The sequence below is a fragment of the Ailuropoda melanoleuca genome, chromosome X, assembly GCF_002007445.2.
Source record: "Ailuropoda melanoleuca isolate Jingjing chromosome X, ASM200744v2, whole genome shotgun sequence".
Taxonomy (NCBI): Eukaryota; Metazoa; Chordata; class Mammalia; order Carnivora; family Ursidae; genus Ailuropoda; species Ailuropoda melanoleuca.
Window position 1 is genome coordinate 111,111,968 of NC_048238.1, and position 18,308 is coordinate 111,130,275.

General features: G+C 46.4%; 1 pseudogene; it reads left to right on the plus strand.

Annotated features, from left to right (window-relative positions):
* Window positions 1-5,240: 5,240 nt before the first annotated feature.
* On the plus strand, window positions 5,241-5,413 carry LOC109491176 (annotated as a pseudogene).
* The last annotated feature ends 12,895 nt before the right edge of the window (window positions 5,414-18,308 follow it).

Here is an 18,308-nt window from a genome sequence, read left to right on the forward strand (position 1 = left end):
TGGGGGGGAGGGGCGCGGGGACGGGGCGCACGCGCGCGAGGGAGTGGATCTGGGCGGGGTGGAAGCGCGAGCAGCGGGGGCCGCGGGAGCCAGCGCTGAAAGCCGGGGGCGGGGCCTCGGCTGGGGTGATAGGGGGTCCTGGCTCCCAGCTCCCGCCGGCGTCGGATCGCCGGGCTCTCGGCTCTGGACGCGCAGCCGACGCGGTGCAGGCCCGGGAGACAGGGGTCCTGTATGGAAAACCGCCTCCCGGGATCCTCCAGAGAGCTCGGGGCCTCGGGAGGGGGGCGCGATCTCAGCCCAGTTCCCAGGGCCTCCACCCTGCAGCCCGAATACCTCTACCCCTCCCTCCGACTTCCGTTTAATGACTGCTTCTTTCCTTCACCTCAGCCGTTCCCTCGTTCCCTCGCTCCCTCGCTGTCGTTTAAATGGACACCTTTGTTAAAATAAGATAAAAAGAAGGGGGGGAAAGAAGTGGTGAAGAGCCCGCCACATGGCTTGGGATACCGTAGGGACCCTCGCGCGCGCACAGGGGTGGCCCACCTGAGTCCGCTGCCTACCTGTGTCTCAGACCCAGACCACGCTCAGGCACACCGCTTTGACGTTCCCTCCATCTCTTCCTCTTCTCTCCCACAGCCTGCCCTGTCTTCTTGGACAAGCCTGGAGAGAGAAGGCCTTTGCCTGGAAAGCAGCATCGGATTGAGGGCTGGTTTCCCATGGGGTACCCGGGAGAATTGCCGAGCCCAAGCCCCCTGGCTGCAGAAGATCACTTGATTAAATTGCCGCACGCTTCATTTCCAGGCTTTGGCAAGTGACGGAATGATTAACCACACAGAGCTGTTTAATTAGACGACAGCGGTTGGGGAAGGCCCCTCCAAAGCCCTTCTTCCTCCCTGACTCCTGGGTCAGAGGCTAGGAATCAGGAATGGTGGGCCTGCTCGGAGTCTGGAGAAGAGATACTAAGTGTCTGGAGAAGCCGACCTTGAGACAAGGGCTGGTGTACAGGTTGCCTATGTCGGACAGTGGTCTCAGGATGAAAGCCAATACAAGGGTACATTCTCAAGTTGGGGGGCACTCAGAGCCAGCAGGACTTGACCTTATTATGCTAGGAGGTGGATGGAGGGCATTTCAGAGTTGTCTGCCCCAAACCCAAAGAGGGTACTGCCATCCTATGAAGGACCACAAACCTGGTGGCTTAAAACAACAGAAATATGTTTTTTCACCGTTCTGGAGGCTCCATATCCACAACCAAGGTGTTGGTAGGGCCACGCTCCCTCTGAAGCCTCTGGGGGAGGGTCCTTCTCTGCGTCTTCCTAGCTTCTCGGTGGCTCCTGTCTTTGCTGTTCCTTGGCTTATAGCTGCATCACTCCAGTTTTTGCATTTGTCCTCACATGGCCTTCTTCCCCTTGTGTCTCCTCTGTGTCTCCAACTTCTCCTTTTCTTATAAGGACACCAGTCGTTGGATTTAGGGCTCACCCTACTCCAGCATGACCTCCTCTTAACTTCATTACATCTCCAAGGACTCTAATTCCAAATAAGATCACATTCACAGAGACCAGGGATTGGGACTTGAACTTTTGGCGGACATAATTCTACCCACCATACATAGCAAAGCCCAAATTCAAGGGCTGCATAGACTGCTTCTTGATGGGAGGAGCGACAAAGTCACATTGCATAGGAATGTGAATGTCTGCAAATACACGAATGGGAAGACTTTGTGGCCATTTTACCATTGACCAAACCGCCGTCACCGGTTCTAGATTTCCCCCATCCCTAGAAAGCATCACTGCCAGTCTTGGTTTTTTTCCTGGAGGGTTCAACTGGATCTTCGTTCTGCATAGGTCTGAACCTTTCATTGCTTACCTCCTTGTCAGGCCACACTTGTGCAATTGTCTATTTATGGAACACAGAGACACCCTATTGAATGTCCTCAGTTGTAGACATCCTTCTTTCTCTCCTTAGAGAGCAGTGGTGCTGGCCCCTGATGTATGCAGGATCAGTTGCGCCACCATTATAACAATCTTTTCTTGGCTGGATGGTCCATGGGCATGAAGAGCCTATGTTGACCAGATGGTAACTTTTGTTTCAAGTTACCATGACCCCTGACAGAAACAGTGCCCCTATCCCAGGAACCAGGACCTCTAGCCCAGGAAGGCCTAAGGTTTCAGAAATGGGAAACACCAATTCCTCAAATGGGCCACTGGAAATGATGGGGAGGGCAGCCAATCCTCCGCCCACTCCTTGGTTCATTGCACCATGTATTGACTATTAATTCACTGCATTTGCCGCATTATGGAGTAACATCCCCCAACACCACAGGGTACTTTCCCGAGCCAGAATCTTTGCTGAGCCTTCAATAGGCTCAGGGTGCTTCTGGGCGATGCAGTGTAGGCCAGGGCCAGTGGCTCCCATGCACGTGTGCTTATTGTCCCACCTCATTTCTTGGAAAAAGAGTCCCTTGCTCTGAAGTATTGTTGTGTGGCATACCATGTCAATACATCAGGTGTTGTGTAAGCCCTCAGATAGATTGCTAGCAGAGATGCTGTGCATAGGGAAGGCAAATCCAAATCCGAAGTGTGACTAATTACTGCCCCCTCCCTCGTAGGAGGAATCCTGATGTAATCTTCCTGCTACCAAATGGCTGGCTGGTCCTTTTGAGAAACGGCATCATACCAAGAGCTCATCATTGATCTCTGCTGCCAGTGTGTTGGGCATTCAGTAGTGGCAGTATTGAGATCATCCTTGGTGAGACAAAACCCCTCCTTCTGGGCCCGTGCAGAACTTCCAGCCCTTCCACCAAGACCACTACTTTCATGGATCCATTGCACCATGGAGAGAAGCTGGCTGACCACCACAGGTTTCCCTCTATTTGCCTGGTGGTTGAGTTTGAGTTCCTATTCTGCTTGGGGCCATTGGCAGAGACACAGGAATCCATGTACCCTTCTTATGCACTCCCCTAGGTATATTAGACATCTCCACACACCTCTCCTCCAAACCTTCTGGTCTCTATCACATTGTGATTTATAATGAAAAATGTATGTATTTGGTCTTTGTCCTTGTTTTTGGCCCAGAGCTCCTAAAACGCTTTGAATTTCCTGTGATGAGAGCAACAAAGGTGTCTTGTGTTATGTGAATGAGGTGACTTTGGGGCCACACCTAAGGATGGGGGCTGGTTGCCAGGAGAACCAACTGAATAATCAAATGGTTGGAACTTTCCGTCCTCCTTCCCTGACCTCCACAGGGTAAAGAGGAGGTTGAATTAACGGCCAATGGCCAGTGATCTGCTCAATCATGCCTTTGTAGGGGCACCTGGGTGGCTCAGTCAGTTAAGCATGTGCCCTCGGCTCAGCTCATGATTCTGGGGTCCTGGGATCGAGCCCCACGGCAGGCTCCGTGCTCGGGGGAGGGGGGGTTGCTTCTCCCTCTCCCTCTGCCCCTGCTCCTGTGTGCTCTCTCTTGCTCACTCTCTCTCTCAAATAAATAAATAAAATCTTTTTTAAAAAATCATGCCTTTGTAATGAAGCCTCCTTCAAAACCCAAAAGGAACAGGGTTTGGAGACCCGGGTTGGAGGTACAGGAGAGTGGCATGCCTGGAAAGAACATGGAAGCTCTGTGCCTTTCCCCATACCTTGTTAAGCAGGCTGTTCCTGAGTTACAATAAACTGGTGATCTAGGAAGTGTCTGAATCCTGTGAGCCACTTCAGCAAATTAATCCACTCACTGGGGAGCCTGCTTCTCCTTCTCCCTCTGCCTCTCCCCCTGCTTGTGTGCTTTCTCTCTCTCTGTCAAATAAATGTATAAAATCTTAAAAAAAAAAAAAAAGACTTGGATTTGAGACTGGTTTCTGAAGTGGGGTGAGGTCTTAAAAGAGTGAATGCTTATCTGGTGGGATCTGATGCTGTCTCCAAGTAGATACAATCAGAATTGAGCTAAATTATAGGACACCACATGGTGGACAAGAATTGCTTGGTGCTCTGGAAAAGCTCCCACCACGCATTGGAATTGGGTACAGAATGTTTTTTACTGACCTTCTAATCTTTTTCCTCTTGGGTCCCTGACCAATCTTCTAAGTCATTTTTCATGGACATCTTTACCTCAAGCCATCTCTCTCTCTCTCTCTACCAAGTGGAAAACCAAGTGTACTGCTCACTGGGAGGATTTCTCCTCATCACTGTCCCTTAAGGTCTCTCTGAGTGGGACTGTAGTTAGGCAGCAGTCTGTTTTTACTAATACCGACATAATAAGATGACCCAACAGTGAACCAGGTCCAAGTGTTTCCCTGTCATCAGTCAGTCATAGTGACTCCTGCCCCCACCACTCATCAGTTCATAGGTGTGAGCTAGCTGAGGGGGAGTACCAGTGTAATGGAGGCAGGTGAACTCGAGGCTGGACTACCGGTCCCCCTACCTGACTTGAGCCTCTGATTCCAGTTGGGCCTGGTCTTGAAGGTGCCATCTTCACTAACTTGCTTCTGTGCCTGCCTGGCCACATGACTTGGTGAGTCTGCCAATACTTAGCTCATGATGGGCAGGCAGCTCCAGTCACACAGGCACTTGGTGTCCCATGGTCAGCTTCTAAGTCTGTACCAAAACCCAGTAGTGTGACAGCCGCTGCGTTTTGAATAGTAAGTAGTTCTGCCACAGAAGACAGGGCCTTGCTCCAGACCTTTACGGGTCTGTGCTTAGATCCTTCTATTGAGGCTTCCCACAGACTCTTCCCAGCATCATCATGTACCATGGACAGATCCTCTTGAGCCTTCAGATTGCCTGTGTCTAACGGCTGTAACGGCGGAGCAGCTCCCTGCAGCCCAGACCTTCTGCAGGACCCTTTCCTGCTCCGGGCCCCACTCAAAACCGGTCATGCCTGTCCATCCCAGGACCTGCTTGATCAAACATTCCACCATTTCAGTGATCTACTCAGCATCAAGCCAAATACACCCCTTTTTCTTGCTTGAGTTAATGTCAGTTTCTTTTTGCAATCAGAAAATCCTTGGGGCGCCTGGATGGTTCAGTCATTAACCGTCTGCCTTCGGCTCAGGTCATGATCCCGGGGTTCTGGGATTGGGCTCCGCATCAGGCTCCCTGCTCAGCGGGAACCCTGCTTCTCCCTCTCCCACTCCCCCTGCTGCTGTTCTCTCTCTCGCTGTGTCTCTCTGTGTCCAATAAATAAAATCTAAAAAAAAAAAAAAATCCTAACGGAAAAAGAAAAAGAGAATCCTAACAAGCGTTTTCCTCTTTGCATCCGAGAGCAAGATGGGACACCAGCAACTCTACTGGAGCCATCTGAGGAAATCTGGCCATGGTCTTGCTGCGTCTGCTCAACCTGGCACGGTCTGATCTGGAAATACGGCCTCAATGTGTGCAGCCAGTGTTTCCAGCAGTATGAAAAGGATACAGGCCTCATTAAGCTGGATTAGGTGAACTTCCTTGAATGGGTCATCCAAGAGATCTACCTTAACTGCTGATATCCAAAATATCTACCTTCATGTGAACTCATTATACATAAAATAAAAATACTTCCATTTAAAAGAAAAGAAAAGAAAATGTTAACAAATAGGAGTGTGGGGGAGGAAGAGATAAAGAGACAGTCGATTGATCTAGGGGTAACTACTTTGATCTAAGCTCAGCAATGAGGAAGAGACTGGGAGACACCCCAGCATAGGAGGAGGGCTGTCGCCACTATGACTGTCATGGCCATTGTAGCATTCTTTAGCCTGAAGACAAATGCCAAGGTGAGACTTACCTGGGTTCTTTTTTTTAAGATTTTATTTATTTATTTAAGAGAGAGAGAGTGTGTGTGTGTGTGTGCACACACAGGCACGTGTACACACGTGCGTGTGTGCCCGCATCAGCAGAGGGGAGGGGCAGAGGCAGAGAGAGAAGCAGGCTCCCAGCTGAGCAAGAAGCCCAATGTTGGACTCAATCCCAGGACCCTGGGATCATGACCTGAGACGAAGGCAGACATCCAACCGACTGAGCCACCCAGGCGCCCCAGCCCCTTAGCTGGGTTCTTATGCGGACTGGTCCTGTCATGACTCTGCGTGGCTTTCCCTCCATGCCCTAAAGCTTGGATCTCCTGAGGACACTATATCACCCTATAGAAGGGTTCCACTTCAACCCATCCTTGATTGCACAAAGATGTCAGGAGCTCACTCTTTTATTTTTCCACTGGATATGGTTCCTGGTCCACATCCCCACCATGCCAGATGCCCATCTGGGGAACTCTGTTTCCCAGTAGTCTCTTGTGACCTTGCCTACTGGCTTCCCTGGCCAGACCCCCACCCAGAAACCATCCAGCTTCTCTTCAAGTGATGACGTTGCCCTCTCCAAAGGCAACAGAAACTTTGTATCCAAAGAAGTCATCGCCAAACCCAAGGTCATCTAGGTTTTCCCCTAGGTTACCATCTTCTGAGATTTCATAGGTTTGTATTCTATGTTTCAATCTCTGATCTATTTTGAGTTAATTTTTGTGAAGTGTGTGAGGTCTGTGTCTAGATTCCATTTTTTTGCAAGTGGATGTCTAAGGTGTTCCCACACCATTTGTTGAACAGATTATCCTTTCTCCACTGAATTGCGTTTGTACCTTTGTCAAAGATCAGTTGACAGCATTTGTAAGGGACTATTCCTGCTATTCCATTTGGCAAAACTGAAAACCCTGTTGATGGCATGGAGGAAGCAAATGGGGGGCCCAGGGGGCTTCTCATGTTCTGTATGAGAACATATCCTGGCTCATGGGAACATGGTTATTTCCTTTTCTATTTTTTTAAATCCAGATGCACAGAATCAGATTATTCACTATCCATAAAATTTGTCCACTGAAGGCCCACTTACATTTTTTTAATTTTAAAAATAAGCTCATTAACACCCATGAAGCTACCACCTGACCCTGGCATGGAATCACTACCAGAAACTTACATGTACCATCATGACCCCACAGTGGCCAATAGCCTGCATTAAGACTTATCGTTCTCTTCCTTTTGAAAATTGTGATAGAATATGTATAAGACATAAATTTGCCATTTTCACCACTTTTAAGTACAATTCAGATGCATTAAGTACATTCCTAATGCTCAACTGTCACCACTATTTCCAAAACCTTTCATCACACCAAACAGAAACTGTTTCCATTAAGCACTGGCTCCCCATTCCTCTCCTCCAGCTCCTGGTAACCTTTACCTACTTTCTGTCTGTGTGAATTTGCCCATTATAGATGTTTCATTTGGGTGGAATTATATAATAATTGTCATTTTATAACTGATTTCTCCTAATAATGTTTGCAACATGTTGTAGCATGGATCAGAACTGCATATATACGGGCGCCTGGGTGGCACAGCGGTTAAGCGTCTGCCTTCGGCTCAGGGCGTGATCCTGGCGTTCTGGGATCGAGCCCCACATCAGGCTCCTCCGCTATGAGCCTGCTTCTTCCTCTCCCACTCCCCCTGCTTGTGTTCCCTCTCTCGCTGGCTGTCTGTATCTCTGTCAAATAAATAAATAAAATCTTTAAAAAAAAAAAAGAACTGCATATATATTATTTAATTTTTTAAAAGCTGTTATTTATTTATTTATTTGTCAGAGAGAGAGTGAGAGCACAAGCAGGGGGAGCGGCAGGCAGAGGGAGAAGCAGACTCCCTGCTGAGCAGGGCTCCCTCCCAGGACCCCGGGACGTGACCTGAGCCGAAGGCAGACGCTTAACCTATGGAGCCACCAAGAGGCGCCCCTATTTTTATTTTATTTTAAATTTTTATTTTTATTTATTTTTTTTTAAAGATTTTATTTATTTATTTATTTGACAGAGAGAGACAGCCAGTGAGAGAGGGAACACAAGCAGGGGGAGTGGGAGAGGAAGAAGCAGGCTCATAGCGGAGGAGCCTGATGTGGGGCTCGATCCCAGAACGCCAGGATCACGCCCTGAGCCGAAGGCAGAAGCTTAACTGCTGTGCCACCCAGGCGCCCCCTATTTTTATTTTTTTAAAGAAATTTTTAAATTGCAGTATAGTGACATACAATGTTATATAACTTTTGGGTATACAACATGGCTGTTTGACAATTCTTTACATTATGCTATGCTCACTAAGTGTAGTTACCATGTATGTTATTACAATATTATTGACTGTATTCCCTATGTTGTACTTTTCATCCCTGTGATGTATTTATTTTATGACTGGAAGTTTGTACCTCTCGATCCCCTTCACCTGTTTTGCTCATCGCCCCAGCTCCTCTGTTTGTCTGGTGTTTTTTTTTTAGATTCCACGCATAAGCGAAATTATATGGCATTTATATTTCTCTGCCTTGTTTTTTTCAATAAAGCTTTAGCATATATTTCTTTTTTTAGAGAGAGAGTGAGTGAGCTGGGGGGGGACAGGGAAAGAGAAAAGGAGAGAGAGAATCTCCAGCAGACTCCCTGTTGAGTGTGACTTGATCTCTCCATCCTGAGAGCATGACCTGAGCCAAAACCAAGAATCAGATGCTTAACAGGTGGAGCCACCCAGATGTCCCTAGGTTACCTTATTTTTGAACTTTATACAAAAAGAATTCTGTCTGGAGACTTCCGGGACTTGCTTTTCTCTCCTCAACATTATAGAATTAAGATTTTTATCCAGATTTTTATTTTTATTATAGAATTAAGATTTTTATCCAGATTTTTATTTTTATTATAGAATTAAGATTTTTATCCAGAAAATATCCAGGATGTTTTTTGTAGCTGTAGTTCATTCATTTTTACTGATACGTAATTGTCCATATTTTATTTAACCAGTTTCCTGTTGAAGGGCATTTCAGTTGTTTCCAGTCTGTTGCCATTGCAGTGCTGTGAACATTGGTGTGCACATTTCATAGTTCAACATATGAAAGTTTTTCTCCCGTACATGCCCAGGAATGGAAAATCTGCATGTGTTCAATTTAATAGGGGACTTTGTTTCCCAAAGTGGCCCTACCAATTCGTACAAAAGATGCTTTGGAATCTATATCTTCTTCAACTCTTGCTATTTTCAGACTATTTCTGCCAGGTCAGTGGGTAGAAATGGTCTCTCATTACAGTCTTGCATTTCCCTGATTACTAGGTGGATCTTTTCTTCAGTGGTTTCTTGGCCATATGCGTTTTCCGTTCTGTGTTATACCTGGCTTTGTCTTCTGCCAGTTTTTGTGTTTTTTCCCTTTTGTTTATTAATTTGTAAGAATTGCTTACATATTCTGAGTACTAATCCCTTGCCAGTTACATGTATTGCAAATATTTTCTCTCAGTCTGTGGCTTGCCTTTTCATTTTCTTTAAGAGATCTTTGGTAAGCAGAAGTTCCCAAATCCAGTAGTTAAATCTACCAATTTCTTTTTCAGGGGATTACTACTCTTTGTGTCTGGTTTCAGAGATCTTCCTTACCCCAAGGTCAGGAAAATACTCGCCTACATTCACTTATACAAATTTTATAATTTTAAGATCACTCACGTTATTTCCTGGGCAAGCCTCTGTTCATCTTCTTCAGGAGTGTATTACCTAGTCTTTTTTCTTCTAAGTGTATGTATTTTAAGTAATCTCTTCACCCAACATGAGGCTTGAACCCACGAGCCAGAGAGCAAGAGTCGCACACCGCACCCGCTGAGCCAGCCGGGTGCCCTACGTATGACCTAGTCTTCACCTTTGCTCTTCCATAAAACTGACAATAACCCTAATACCTAACCCTACTTAACAGAGTACAGAACAGGGGCGCCTGGGTGGCTCAGCTGCTTGAGTGTCCAACTCTTGATTTCGACTCAGGTCATGATCTCAGAATCGTGGGATCGAGCCCCGCGTCAGGCTCTGCACTCGGCATGGAATCTGCTAGAGGATTCTTTCTCTCTTCCCCTCTGCCCCAGCCCCCAAATAAAAATAAATAAATCTTTAAAAAGAGAGAGAGTATAGAAGAAAACCTATGGACCACTCTCACTTTTGAATACATGTACAAACATTCTAAAGTAAAGATAAGCAAGACTCCAGCAATATAGCAAAAGAATAAGATGTGATGCAGGACCAAGTGGGGTGTAGTCCATACATACAAGGGTAGTTGAACATCAGGAAATCCTTTCACGGAAGTCATTACTCAGGAAATCAGAGGAAACTACTTGACCACATCAGTAGGTGCTGATAAGGCATTTGATAAAATTCAACATTCACTTTGTTAAAACTGAGTGCAAACGTATGAACATGGGGCTGAGCGACAGTGCTTCGACTCTTCTGGTAATCCCACAAAACCAGTGAGGCGCATGGAAACCCCCTACCAACTCCATTGTCAGCGAAATGGCCCCACGCAAAGTGTAAGGGTTTCCCAAAGCAGTTAGAATTTGCATGGAAGCCACACGGGACAGGTATGCAGAGTTAAGACTGGGCCTGCTTCATGATAGCATATCCCAGATAAGACCAGTGAACTTTGTTTAAGTACAGGGTTTGCTGGGAAGTGGTAAACCTATATCCTTTGCACACAGCAAGAACTATAGGACTTCGGGAATATCGGGAGGAGATAGAACAGAAGCCGTTCAGGGGATACATTCAGTTGAAAGGCAGAGAACAGAGCAAAGCAGCGGCGCCTGGGTGGCTCAGTCGGCTAAGCGTCCAACTCTTGATTTCAGCACAGGTCATGATCTCAGTATCATGAGATCAAGCCCTGAGTCAGGCTCCATGTGGGGCATGGAGCTTCCTTGGGATTCTCTCTCTCCCTCTGCCCCTTCCCCCTTCCAAAAAAAAAAAAAAAAGTAAAGAAAGAACAAAGCAAACTGCCAAGGGGCAAGACATCTCAGAAAACACCTGAAACAAAGAACACTTCTGTAGGTAAGGGACTCATCCTGAAGTGGTAATCCTCCATGCCTTGCATAAAACAGGAGCTTGAGAACTGGAGCAAAGATAATGGGATGGAGTACAATGCACACTGCGGGGTGTGGGGGGTACACTGAAGAATACCAAATTGGCGTAGCGCTGGCAGAGCTCAGAAAACACTAACTCATCTACATTTTCCCTATGGTTAGTGCTGTCAGTGTCTTAAGAAATCTTTCCCAACTCCAAGATCATGAAGATGTTCTCTCGTTTTCTACACACTTTGTTGTTTTGTCTTTTATTTTTAGATTTTCAATACAATTGGAATTGATTTTGTGTATAGTGTCAGGCAGTAGTCAAGATTTGTTTTCTAAGAAATGAAGGAAAGGAGAGAAAGACCTTTTTGTTGTTGTTTTAACAATTCCAGGAAGCTGACCAAAGTACTCCCTTCCTTTAAAAGGACATTGCAATGAGATGCAAGTCCCTTTGGGGACCTGGGGGCATTTGTGAATACGGATCGGTCTTAGGTACTTTTAAATTTTGTGGGAAACCCTTGGAAATTCTTAGGGTCAGATCACAATTCCCTTCAGGAGTAAATGCAAACTAGGAGTTCCTGGGGAGGGGATATTGTCCATTCTCTCTCTCCACTCCTCTAAACACTAAAGTTCATTGAAATGCAAGTCCCTTTAAGGGAAGAGGCATTTGCTTATCCATACCAGGTCTGGGCTACTTTTCAATTATAAGGGGGCCACTGGAAATTCTCAGAGCCAGATCACAGTTGGCTTCCTGAAACACGGGCATCCTGTGAGTTCCTGTGGAGTGCATATTGTGAATCGCTCACACTGACAGTTCTCAGGTGGGCCCCACCATCTCCGCACAACAACTTTCTGTATTTAGTTTCCAGCCTGCTCACCCATCTTTCCTGGGGCTCCTGGAACGGGCTTTTGCAAATGCTGCTGTGTCCTTCGGAAGAGGTGGTGACCCAAATGGGAGTGGGTGTGTGTCTGGGATTCCCTTCTACGTCTTTGGGTCTCTAGCTGGGTCTAAGAATGAAACTGACCTAAGACGGATGAACAGGAGAAAAGCACAGATTTTGTTGAATTTCTGCCGGTACACGGGGAAGCATGAAGACCTGAGCAAGCGACCAGAGCAGGCAGCTTTTCGACCTTTTATACAAAGAAACAATGAATCTGAAAAATTGACAAGACGGGATAAAGTTGAGTTTAACAAGGTGTGTTTGTAAAGATTTCTGGGCCCGTAATTACCCACGTACTTTTGAAATTAGCACTCATTTTATTTTAAGATTTTACTTATTTGTCAGAGAGAGAGCACAAGCCGGGGGAGTGGCAGGCAGAGGCAGAGGGAGAAGCAGGCTTCCCAGGAGCAGGGAGCCGATGTGGGACTTCATTCCAGGGCTCTGGGACCTGAGCACACATGACCTGAGCCAAAGGAAGACGCTTAAGCTACTGAGCCACCCAGGTGTCCCCCAACATTCATTTTTAAGTAAATTCATTTTACTCTTAGCCAGGTTGATCACACACTAAAATTCCCTTTCAATGCTTCTGTTCCACATCCTGATTTTACACTGTTTTCTTCTTCATTTTTTTTTAGACCTTTAGAGTCTCAACATCACAGTCACATGCTCTGCCACCAGAGCTATTAACCTCACTTTAGGACAAAATTGTTTTCTGTCAATAAAAAAAATGCAACTCCATTCCTCATACCTTCTCTTACCAAAAAACACATCTAACCCTCTTGGCATTCAAAGCTGTTTCCCTGGGGCGCCTGGGTGGCACAGCAGTTAGGCATCCGCCTTTGGCTCAGGGCGTGATCCTGGCGTTCTGGGATCGAGCCCCACATCAGGCTCCTCTGCTGTGAGCCTGCTTCTTCCTCTCCCACTCCCCCTGCTTGTGTTTCCTCTCTCGCTGGCTGTCTCTATCTCATAAATAAATAAAAAATCTTTAAAAAAAAAACAAAGCTGTTTCCCTTATTATTTCTTTTTTACTTCTTTTTTTTAAAAAGATTTTATTTATTTATTTGACAGGGAGAGAGAGAGCACAAGCAGGGGGAGCTGCAGCAGAGGGAGAGGNATAAATAAATAAAAAATCTTTAAAAAAAAAAAACAAAGCTGTTTCCCTTATTATTTCTTTTTTACTTCTTTTTTTTAAAAGATTTTATTTATTTATTTGACAGGGAGAGAGAGAGCACAAGCAGGGGGAGCTGCAGCAGAGGGAGAGGGAGAAGACGACTCCCTGCTGAGCAAGGAGCCCAAGGCCGGGCTCGATCCCAGGACCCTGGGATCTTGACCTGAGCCAAAGGCAGACGCTTGACTGACTGAGCCCCCCAGGCGCCCCTCTCTTATTGTTTATAGTAGCTTTAATTACATATATTACTTAGAATTCTTAACCCTTAGGAACCTTAATTTCTAGTGAAAACTAGGAAGTATTATGAAAGATACCAGGATTCTTTTGATTTGTAAGCTTATGAGCACATTTTGTAATTTCTAGAAGTATTTATTTATTTATTTATTTATTTGAGAGAGCGAGAGCGCGCACAGGCGCGGGGAGGGGCAGAAGGAAATGGAGAGAATCTCAAGCAGACTCCTTGCTAAGCAGAGAGCCCGACGCAGGGCACAAGCTCACAGTCCTGAGATCATGACCCGAGCCAAAATCAAGAGTCAGATGCTTAGGGGTGTCTGGGTGGTTCAGTCGGTTAAGTGCCAGCTCTTAGTTTCGGATCCGGTTGTGGTCTCAGGATCCTGGGATTAGCCCACCAAAGGCTCTGTGCTCCGTGGGGAGTCTGCTGGGTTTTTTTTTTCTCTTTCCCTTTCCCCCTCCCCCCACTCGAGTGTGTGTGGTGCTCTCGCTCTCGCTCTCTCTAAAAAAGATAAATAAATCTTTAAAAAACAAAAGAGTCGGTGGAGGGGAGCGCCTGGGTCGGTGAAGCATCTGCCTTCAGCTCAGGTCATGATCCCAGGGTCCTGGGATTGAGCCCCACTTTGGGCTCCCTGCTCTGCGGGGAGCCTGTTTCTCCCTCTCCCTCTGTGTGCCGCTCCTCGTACTTGTGCTCTCTCTCTCATAAATAAATACAATCTGTATTAAAAAAAAAAAAAGAGTCCGACGCTTAACCAACGGAGCCACCCAGGCTCCCCGAAGCATATGCTATAAATTAAAAAGCAGTCGAGGCACAATCACATCCAAATCTCCTTTCGTTTCTCTGTAATAAAAAGCCAAGAGCAGATTAACTGCCTTGAGGAAGCGCTCCAGCGGGCCTGACCAGCCAGACCAGTTTGAGCTCAACCCTGACTCAAACCTGTGCAGACAGACCACGGAGTGACCCAGGGAGTGACCAACAGCCACTTTACCTTAAACTCTCCGCCCAAGGAGGCGCACAAGCGTCATTTACAGGTTGTACAATGTATGTGTAGGCCCACGAGCAGCTTGTTTGTTTTTTTTTTTAGAGTCGGGGGAGGGGCAGAGGGAGAGAGAGAATTTCAAGCAGGCTCCACGCCCAGTGCAAAGCCCCACACCAGGCTGGATCTCACAACCCTGAGATCATGACATGAGCCAAAACCAAGAGTCCAACGCTCAACCAATGGAACCATCCAAGCACCCCACAAGCAGCCTTTTTGCTTGCCTCTACATAGGATGACCAGCTTCCCTATCTAAATATTCCTCCTACCCCTAAACAGAAGGACCCTAGTCACCCTTGCTCCAAAAGTCACGGCTCTGGAAGTGACTCCCTATGATCTTCTTATTTCCTGCCAGTACAGTTCACTTCGTGGGACAACTCCACCAGGTGTATCTGTGACTCCCCAAAGAGTGAACTCAACGGTGATTTGGTTACAGAAAGCCATATCTGTTTTTAAAAACGGCTCTTCATTGCCAGAGTTGTAACATGGCAATGGTCTGCTCCTGATTCAAAAATTAAGATGGCTGCTTGGTGCTTCCTGACCTCCTGACAAACCCCATTTTTTTCGTTTTTGCCTTTGTTCACCCACCATAATCATGTAAGATGACTCAAATTATGAATAAACAGTGGTGGAAAGACTTCTATAAAGTTATAAAAAGAATCCACCAGCATTGTCTGACCTGTTAGGTCCATAATCCTGGAAAAACTGGTTTTGCTCTCTGAGGCTTCAGACCTCCTTCTGGTTGCTTTAAACACCTGCAGCTGGACTTCATTCAGCTGCCACTTAACACGGGTTCTCAATATGTTCTCATTATTATATATGCGTTTTCTGGACAGACTGAAGCCTTCTCCTCCTGCAAAGCTCATGTCCTAATGGTGGCAAAGAAGCTGTTAGAGAATGTGTTTCCCAGTTGCTATAAGTCCTCTGGTCTCCAGTGATCAAGGAACCCACTTCACTGGGCCAATCATATGAGCTTTGATAAAAGCCTGCAAACTTCTTGGAATTATCACTGTCTCTGTCATCCCCAGTCACCAGGCAAGTGCGAGAGAACTCACGGGTTCCGGAAACTGACAACTTCTACACTTGGGGCGCCTGGGTGGCCCAGTCAGTTAAGCATCCAACTCTCGATTTCAGCTCAGGCCATAGTCTCAGGGTTGTGAGATTGAGCCCCAGGTTGGGCTCCAAGCTGGGCATGGAGCCTGCTTGAGATTCTCTTTCCCCTTCTCCACTGCCCCTCACCCTCCCTCTTAAAAAAAATAAAATAAAATAACTAAATTAATTAATTAAATAAAAATCAATAAATAAAACTTCTAAACTTGCCGAAACTACTGGACTTCCAAGCCAGGTATTGCTTTTAGTGTTGCTGACAGCTTACAGTATTCCCCTCAGGAGACAAACTCATTCCACACAAGATAGCCAGCCGCAAACCAAGGTATACTGGTGCAACTTCCTGCTGATCCCTCGTCTCATGCTAGTATGACCAGCGACTGGTAAACTCTAATGTCTGACGTTCAAGCCTATCACTGACAGGTGAAACAGGCCTTCCCAGCAACCAATGCAAAGGATCCTGTCCGTCAGTGTATGGTATGGTGAGGGGGTGTTCCAGAAATGTCATTGAGGGAAGACAGCCCCCCCACCTCCAGAAAAGGAGGAAGACAGCCCTCCAGCCCGCTTGAAGGGGACCTTGCCAAGTGCTCCTGACTGCTAACACTGCTGCAAAACTAGAAAACTTTGCCTGACACCTGTTCCTGTGTCAATACTAGGGCCCTCCAAATCAAGTTAAAAGGAAGAATCAAATTCAAAGGAAGAGAAGTGGCTGACATGGGGGTAGATTCCTTCTATCCAATGTGACAGAACAAGACTTCAAGACTTCATACTTTAAACATGAAACTCTTTTGGGGCACCTGGGTGGCTCAATTGGTTTAGTGCCTGGCTCTTGATTTCAGCTCAGGTCATAATCTCAGGGTCATGGGATGGAGCCCCTGCACTAAGGGCTCCAAAGTCAGCAGGGAGTCTGGTTGAGCTTTCTCTCCCTCTCCCTTAACCCCTCCCCCTCCCCACTTGAACAGGCACAGTCTCACTCTCTCAAATAAATAAAGAAATCTGTTAAAATCTTTCTCCTTTTCCTTTCCTTTACTCTGGCATTAGTGGGGAAAGGTAATGCCCTGATCTGTATCTTCCAGGTCATTGATAAGCGGGAAAGTCACTTCTGGAAATTAGACCAACCTTTTATTTCAGCCTAGGAGAAAATGTAACCACCCCAACTTTTCACAAGAAAACAAGAGATCTCATTGGTTGACTCCCCTGAATTTACACTGTTGAGTTAGAAAGGAACTACCAGGATTCATGAACCAGGATTCATTGCTTTGGTGTGTCCCAACTTCCCTGGTTAGGAATAAATGTAAACAAGGCTGTGATCAGGAATTTTTCCTTAATTCTTGAAATTATTGTCGAATCTACTGCTAAGGATCTCTAGCCCAAATAGTTGTTGATAATAGGATAGCCGTTCATTAGTTTTTAGGGGAGCAAGGAAGTGTCTGCATTGTGGCTCAAATCACCTGTTATGTCTGGATTAACACCTCCAGGGAAGCTGAAATTCAGTTACATATAATCACTGAGCAAGCCACTTGGCTTAAAAGGGTGACTCCTTCAGTGGGGTCTTTCATTGATTGGTTTGGGTTTTGCAGACCATGGCTCTGAAGTGCACTCCAAACATTAGGAATTATCCTTCTTACAGTTACCATAATCTCCCTGGTGTATTGCATCCTCTCAAAAGCTGTAAATGCCTGTCCACAGCCACTAACTACCAAGCAAATGATCTCCCTGAGACTGGAACTTCAGAGGAAAAGTGAAGAGAATGGCTGACTTAAGGGCGGTGGACCCGAAGTTGTGGCCTGTGAAGATCACAGGGATTTAGCCACAACCTGAACTTGTGAGTGTCACGCAGAGGACCAGAACGAGCTATAAGAACTACAGAGCCAGAGTGGGAGCTGAAAGAGGCGCTAATGCTTTACATTTCAATCATGTCTCTCAGTTTAGCTGAGAGTCTAATCGAAAGGGGGGAATTGTCAAAAAGAAAACCACAGGTCCAAAACGGCATTACTTAGGCCAAGTCAAACCAGGGCTTAATACGTAACCTAACTGCAGTTTCAACCTCCCCCAGAAAGGTAAGTCTCAATGGTCAGTCAGGAATTTTCTGATCAGTGCCAATAAGGGAATCTGTCACATGGGCTTTCTCCAGTCCCCAAAGGAAGATGAGGTAATCCACCTAATGAGACCCCTAAGGAAGGAGACCTTACCTGGAATAATCTTTCTCTTCCTTTGCTAATAACTTTTGGAGCCTACCTTCCTTCCTATAAAAACCTTCCATTTTGTACAGTTCCTCAGAGCGACCCTCTACTTGCTAAACAGGGTGCCGCCTGAACCATGAATCACTTAGTAAAGCCAGTTGTATCTTCAAATGTACTCAGTTGAATTTTTCTCTTTTTTTGTTTTTTAAAGATTTTTATCTATTTATTTGAGAGAGAGAGAGAGAGCACAAGCAGGGGGAGGAGAAGGAACAGAGGGAGAGGGAGAAGCAGACCCCCCCGCTGAGCAGGGATCCTGATGTGGGGCTTGATCCCAGGACTCCGGGATCATGACCTGAGCCGAAGGCAGACACACAACTGACTGAACCACACGGGTGCCCCAAATTTTTCTTCTTGAACAATATGTTGAAGCTCTAGTCCCCAGTGGGATGATATTTGGAGGTGGGGACATTGGGAGGTAGCTAAGTTTAGATGAGGTCATGAGAGTGGGCCCTTAGAAGGGATTAATACTCTTAGGAGAAAAGGAAGACAGGGATCCAGTTCTTTCCAGCTACAGGAAAGGCTGTGAGAGCACCCAGGAAGAAAGCAGCTATCTACAGGAAGTGGGGCTCTCACTAGGAACCGAATCTGCCAACACCTTGATCTTGGACTTCCAACATCCCAAATTGTGAGAAATAAATGTCTGTTGCTAAAACATCCTAGTCTTTCGGGGCGCCTGGGTGGCACAGCGGTTAAGCGTCTGCCTTCGGCTCAGGGCGTGATCCCGGCGTTATGGGATCGAGCCCCACATCAGGCTTCTCCGCTATGAGCCTGC